The 7,512-nt window shown below is 32.1% G+C and overlaps 1 long non-coding RNA gene across 1 annotated transcript in view; it reads right to left on the bottom strand.

Annotated features, from left to right (window-relative positions):
- Nucleotides 1–1,423: 1,423 nt before the first annotated feature.
- LOC121028524 (uncharacterized) overlaps nucleotides 1,424–7,512 on the bottom strand; it is a 6,556-nt gene continuing 467 nt past the window's right edge. Inside the window, exons 2-5 of the long non-coding RNA XR_005789296.1 lie at nucleotides 4,904–4,968; nucleotides 4,721–4,782; nucleotides 2,061–2,290; nucleotides 1,424–1,645 (exon numbers count right to left, since the gene is read on the bottom strand). This is a non-coding gene — a long non-coding RNA (uncharacterized LOC121028524). The remainder of the gene's footprint in view (nucleotides 1,646–2,060; nucleotides 2,291–4,720; nucleotides 4,783–4,903; nucleotides 4,969–7,512) is intronic.

Below are 7,512 nucleotides of genomic sequence, written 5' to 3'. Positions count from 1 at the left end.
AGTTTCTAAGTGATGCCAGTGCTGCTTAGTCCCTCGACTACACTTTGAGTAGCAAAAGTCTGTATGCTTGTGAAGAACAGGTGTGATTTCTAAAGAACACAGTCAGAGATAACAAAAATTGAGAATATTTCCATTAATTTGGGGGAGTCTTGCTATTATATTACCACAGGGAGTTAAGTAGAAAAGGAGGAAATCCGTGCCACCATGTGGGAGTTGAGGGAATTACACTGCTGAACACAATCCATTAAACAGTTCAGGGAGAAGGGATAGGCTTGGCTACAAGATAAGGGTATTTTGAGTGGAGCTATAGATTTATAGGTAGGTCAAGAGCCTTACAAGATTTGTCGGAAGTACTGAGTGTAATTTCCCTCATCATTATCAACTAGATTTGCAATATAACTTATAAATACCATACAGGTTTTGTTTTTGTTTTTGTTTTTTTCATTCTTTCTGTCTTCTTTAAAATAACTCTTCCATTGATATTGAACTGCTGTGGATTTCAAACGTGTTCATTTCATACTCATTAGGGAAAAATTTTCTTCTTGTTATAACCTACATTTTAATTAAAGTGTGTCAAATTTGTTACCTTCCTTTAGTATTGTTGTTCTTTCCTAAGTTTTATACCAAATTTGAATTATTCTCATTTACTTTTCTTAAAATTCATATGTTTGTATTTAATGTGCATTCTATGTCTTTCAAACTAGCTTATACTTTTTTCATATATAGGAGGACTTGTCAACTCCGACCTCATGTAGGAATTATTTGTGGAGACATGAAAATAAATAAAGACTGATGCCCTGCTCCCATCCCAGACAGTATTTTAATTGATAGGCTCAGTGCTGGGATGCATTAAAATCTGCTTCAGTGGTTTTGTAACATGAAGTTACAGGTGAGTACCATGCAAATGCACTATCTTATGAAGGTTTACTGTGTACTTCCTCCTCCTTTATACATTAAATATGAACTACAGATTCATTTCTACAGTACTTTAGTAAAGAAATGGCTGCACCGTAGCACAGCACGCAGGAAGGCTTCTCATGAATGAAAAACTCCGTACAAAAGGCAATCAGCAACAGCATTGAGAGCTTTAGGTGGTCGATAACTTTCTCAAAATCCTTTTTCAAGAAGTACATAATAGCTTAGGCGCTTGGTCCAAATAACTTGAATGCTAAATCACAGACAGCTGCGTCCATATCTTCCCCATTGTTTCATTCATGAATAAATACACACAGTAATAAACTACTGTAAATAAAATTAATCACATATGCTTATGCACATAATAGGAGCTTGCTGAATGTCAGGCTGTTTTGAATCTATGGATGTGTTGATAGAGTTTTTGTGTGTAAACATTCACAGATGGGAACATTTTCTCTATTAAAAACACCTGCAAAAGGTTTCTGGAAAAGTTTCAGAAAAACCTTGAATCATTTCAAAATTTATTTTACACCACCTGGTGATTGAGGCTTTTATAGAGTTTTTCCTTAGGAAACCATGCGTTAGAACATTATGAGTAGTTTACTAGTGCCAGCAGAGGAACCAGATAAGGTGAATATTGCTGTTTTGGTCGTTCTTTCATTCCCTTATGTATTCATTTCATCCTTTCTTCACTTTGCCATTCATTACTCAGTACATACAAGAAAGAACTCTGCAAAAAAAAAAAAAGTGAACAAGGTAGATATGATTCTCCCCAAATTATAATTTCATCCATATTGCCCATCCTGATGAACAGAGTTAAGTGATACAGAAACTTGAACAATTATTTTTACCATCTCAATTTATTGATCACTTCAAACTCAATCTTTTCTTTCTCTAGACTCAGCATCATTCCTACTTAGATTTTCAGATATTTTCATTCCTTAATTAAAAGAAGAAGAAGAAGAAGAAGAAGAAGAAGAAGAAGAAGAAGAAGAAAGGGAGCTTCTTCACACTTCCATTTGATATTTCTTCACTTTACCTATAATTAATCCCTCGTTGCAAGTGCTGTTCTACTCTGGCCCTGTCATATATCCTTAAATTTACTCTTGACTCATGTACAGATTTTGAAGACAGATTATATTTACCTCTGTACAGAAAGGAAGCACCAGGAAGTTCTGAACTTCTAAAGTTGCTATGGCAATTGCCAACTGCAAAAATAAAACAGGCCTGGAAGCACATTAATGACATAATAAACCCTCTTGTCAAGTGCATTTTAAAATCATTTTGTAGGTAAAGTTATACTTGCGCTGTGCTGGAACAAAGCCATATTTGTTTAGTAGATGTGTTTTCGTTTGTCTTCCCTCTTTCTCTTTCTCTGAAATTGGCAAAACAAAGACGGAACAAAATATGGATGCACTATCTATACTTTATTGAATCTATTTGGTGTCTTAATATCCTAATACACACCTTGGACATATGTCAACTTAAGAAAATATGGCACATACCTAAATCTCTGGAGTCTGTATTATTGAGGGGAGAGTGGAATCCATGAATAAATATTATTGAAAAGTAAGGTGTTGAATTTCATTCTTATTTCATGGATACAAACTGTAGTTTGCTCTCCAGCAGGGGAAATATAAAGGACAAATTAAAGTTTTTATTTGTTATATGCTTAGCATAAAGCTTTGAGCTATTAAATATCAGTTACATCCCCACTTTTATGTTGACAAAGCTCATTGTGATCCTAGAAATAAACAATAAAATAAGCTATTAATTATTATAGCTATAATCATAGTATAAAGAGTCATCATGAAATAAATGTTTAAAAGCTATGCTAAGATTAGCATTACTACCAGAATAACCTTCTCTTGGTCAGGAAATAGCATAATAATTCTCAAAAATAGGTATCTAAGCTATTGTTATTTAAATAAAAATATTTTTCCAAATGGTAACTATCTTGTAAGATTTTTCTCAAATGTCTTTTTTAATATCATCAATATCATCAATTCAGGATCCTATGAATTGTTAAGGTACTCAGTGTTAGTTTTACATGTCTTTTATTTATACACATGGGCCAAGTATCATTGAAATACATTAAACTAAAAAGAGGATAAGCTTAGTCAAAATTTAACTCAATTGCTTCTTTATACACAGTGACAAGCTAAATGAATATCAACCACAGGGACCAAGGTCTTCTAAAACATACTTTCTGAACATAGAGAAGAAAAAAGCATGAAAATTTACTCTGACATAGAAGCAATAATATTAACTATGGCATTATTCCAAGTGCTTTATATAATTTAATCCTAAGCAACAACTTTATGGAGTTAGTATGCTGTACAATTTTCATTTTTATGATGAGGATACTGAGCCACAGAGATATTAATTCTTTTGCCCTAAATTGTACAGCTACAAGCTGCCAGAGCAGGGCTCAGTTCCTGGCAGTCTGGTGCTGGATCCAATGCATTTTTCCAGGAGGATCGAGATACTTCAATATAAAGCAATGAGTCATTTGTGATGCAACCCATTTGGGAATTATAATTTTATTGCTGAGGAAGTTAGAGTATTCCAGAAGTCTTCATATGAGACCGAGATGTTTTACAGGTAAGTAACTAAAGTGAAAATATAGAATTTAATTGGTAGACTCCAGTGAATATGAATTCAGAGTCATTTGGAGTCAAACTCAATTTATATGTATGTATAAATATATATATACACACACACATATATATATATACACACACATATATACTTTGATAAAGATAATGACTTTTTGAACCCTGAATTTCCTCACATATAATATTAAAATATTAATAGTACTCATTTTTTATAATACATAGTATATATAGTGTAGTGTAATACATGTATGCATATATAATATATATGCACACATATGTGTATATATGTGATATATGTATTTCATATGTATATATGTATGTATATTCTTTGTGTTTATGTGTGTATGTGTATATATATGTATATATATAGTCTTATGTACATACAGTCTATATATCTATACTTATGTACACACTATATATATATGTATACACTTATATGCATACAGGCTATATATCTATATATACATACGTATACAGTCTGTATATATATGTGTGTATATATATATATATATATATACTTACATGAATACAGTCCATATATATATATATATATATACACACTTACATGCATACAGTCTATATATATATACTTATATACATACAATCTATATATCCATATATAGATAGATATTTATATACATACAGTCTGTATATATACTTATATGCATACAATCTATATATAGAGAGATAGATATATACTTATATATGCAGATATATATCACATATTATAGCTACTGGGAGGAAACCAGAATCTACTGAGCTAGTTTCCCCCCACTACTGAGTTAACATTTTTTTAAGTTTATTTATTTATTTATTTTGAGAGAGAGAGAGAGAGCAGAGGAGGGGCAGAAAGAGGAGACAGAATCCCAAGAAGGCTCCACACTGTCAGCGCAGAGTCCCATGTGGGGCTTGAACCCAGAAACAAGGAGATCATGACCTGTGATGAAACCAAGAGTCAGATGTTTAACAGACTGAGCCACACAGGTGCCCCACTACTGAATTAACTTTAACTTTTAACTAATAATTCTAGCACTTTACAAAAAGCATTTAAAATCAGATTAATGCCTACATAGTCATAGTGTTTAGTCAGAGCAAGATTTATATGGATACAAACAAAATATACAGCCACTGGGAACATTTTAATGGAACATCATCAATTAGACCTTATGAAAGTTAAGGTCTCTTACTATTCTGTGGAAATGTTGTCATTCTTTCTATATGTCCCCAAACCCCATCCATGAGAGTCCTCCTGTTGGATAAAGAAACACACTTTATCCTGTTGGATAAAGTGAGAAAATTACCTTGAAAATGTTCTTGTTAAAATATTAGCTTAACGAAGAAGAGATACCCAGTATTCTGCAACTCTTAACGTCATCACACATCTGAATTAGCTTCTCTGATTTTAGAATCCAAGACGTGGACCTAGAAACCTTCACTGAGGAAAGGGAAATTAAAGTTCATAATACTGTGCCCATGACATGGTTATATAACAAAAAGTTCTGCTATGAAATTTGAGTAAATGTTTCCTTTGAGTTTCAACTACATATTTGCCACTGGATGTGAGGCTTGGTATAAAACACTGAATCCTTCTTTATTTTATTTTCATTTGCTGCAAAACACAGGTCATAATGTTTTGCAAATAAAATTTTTAGAAGTTTGAAGTACAGGAACATCATTACAAGCACAGTCCTTAGATTACTATGTAATACCAAGTATCTTCATTTTGGGTTGTAAAGAATCCCAACTTGGTAGTTACTACTGATGATAAGTTGCTTTTAAAAAAATTAACATTTATCTATTATTGAGAGACAGAGAGAGACAGAGCATGAGCATGGGAGGGACAGCTAGAGGGAGACACAGAATCTGAAGCAGGCTCCAGGCTCCGAGCTATCAGCAAAGAGACTGATGTGGGGCTCAAAACCTCAAACTGCAAGATCATGACCTGAGCTGAAGTCAGACGCCCAGGCGCCCCTGATGAAAAGTTTTAAATTGAAGTATGTTGATCTTATTTGTGAACTGTTCATCTTCTAGTACAAATATATGTGTGTGTGTATATATATATATATATACACACACCAAGAGATTAAATATAATAAGGAAAATATCAAAATTAACATTTCATAGTGACATTTAAAATAAATACTTAAATATGTGAGCATAACAGACTAAATTATTTTAAATACCAAGTACATTTTTCCTCTCAAAAAAGATGAGTTTATATTTAGAATTGTAGAATTTCCTGTATACACATGCAAAACTATGCTGAAGAAGTTAAGCAAACCAATGACAGATCTACTTTGTTTATAGACTTTTATTTTTTGAAGCCAATATCACAGAAGTAAAAAGCAAAACTGACAATGTACACTAATAATATGTTTGGTGCCAATTGAAATTCTATCAGCTCTTTTTCAATTTAGAAAATTTTTCCATCATATCAATACCTTAAAAATAAACTTAGGGTGCCTGGGTGGCTCAGTCGGTTAAGTGTCTGATTTCAGCTCAGATCATGATCTCATGGTTTAGGGGTTTGAGCCCCATGTCAGGCCCTGTGTTAACGACTGGGAGCCTGGAGCCTGCTTCAGATTTTGTGCCTCCCTCTCTCTCTGCCCCTCCCCTGCTTGTGCTCTGTCTCTCTCTCTTTCTCCAAAATAAATACACATTAAAAAAACTTTTTTAAATAAACAACTCATTTAAAGAGACTGGAATTTTAGTTTTCATGTAATTTTGATAAAAATGATGTATGTTGAGCAGAGCTTAACTATATTGTCTCAACACTTGAAATGTTTTTCTAACATACATTCTTTTCATTGTCTTTCCACCATTTGGTTACTGTCAATAAGAAATTCGTGTGTGAGTTTGTAGATAAGCCATAATCTTTTTTGAGATTTCTTTGAAAATAGGAAAATAGAAAAAATTTTCCTTGGTCTAGTTTGTATTCTGTTTTTTTTTTTTTCTGCAACATAGATAAGCATTAAATAGTAATTGTATACATGTATAAATATGCCAGTTAGGGCTCAGTTACTTTCTTCTATCCCATTTGTTAACAAACAATTCCACAATTTTAGTTTGGATAGCTATCCTTCCTCCAAGAATCCTAGGTGTTTTTCATAAATTGGCACTATCATTCCCTGAAATTTCCTGAGAAGCCTGATTTTCTTCTTCTTCTAAAGTAACTCATCCCTTACCCAGAGTGATTAACAGGTGCGCAATAAGTATATATATATATATATATATATATATATATATATATATATATACATATACATATATATATATATTTTTTTTTAATGACTCGTGAAGGGAAATTTACTGTGGCTCCTGGAAAGAATCTTCATTGATATTCTATAAAAGCTACATGGTAAGGCATACCATGAAAGGCTCCTGTCAGCCATTTTACCACCATAAGGAAAGACAACTTTAGAATATAGAACATACATTAGAAGATAATAAGGTATAGAAGTCTTTTTGTGATATTGTCAAATCTGGATCAACATAAAGCTGACCCAGTATACAGACTATTCAGTTATTGAGTCAATATACAACAATTGTTCTAGCCTATTTACATTTTTAAATTTATATACAGAGAAAAATTCTCTATTTGTAGCCAAAAGCCAACTTTACTACTTTTTACATTATGATATAATTGAAAGTGATAACATCTGCACAACAAACTGTAAATTTAGGAGGCTGCTCACAGGTGAAGATGATAATCTAAAAATTTTCCACTCACTATTTTTATAGAGGTTAAATTTACAAATAAACAAATCTTATAAAAAATTTAATTTTCTTAGTTAGCCTATTAATTCCTTGGAGGCTAGTATTTCATATTTCAAAAGGAGCAAATCAAATACTAAATATCATCCTAGATCTTATCTGCTAAATTTAATTTATTTAATAGGAGTTTTAGAGAGGTTAAAGTTAATTGATGATAGCATTTATTTACAACTTTTTTTTTTTTTTTTTTTTTTTTTTTTTTTTT

Source organism: Herpailurus yagouaroundi, unplaced genomic scaffold (assembly GCF_014898765.1).
Source record: "Herpailurus yagouaroundi ecotype Mexico unplaced genomic scaffold, PumYag 28, whole genome shotgun sequence".
NCBI classification, from domain to species: Eukaryota; Metazoa; Chordata; class Mammalia; order Carnivora; family Felidae; genus Herpailurus; species Herpailurus yagouaroundi.
The sequence above is the reverse complement of the archived record's forward strand: the minus strand, read 5'-3'. Positions and strand labels throughout refer to the sequence as shown.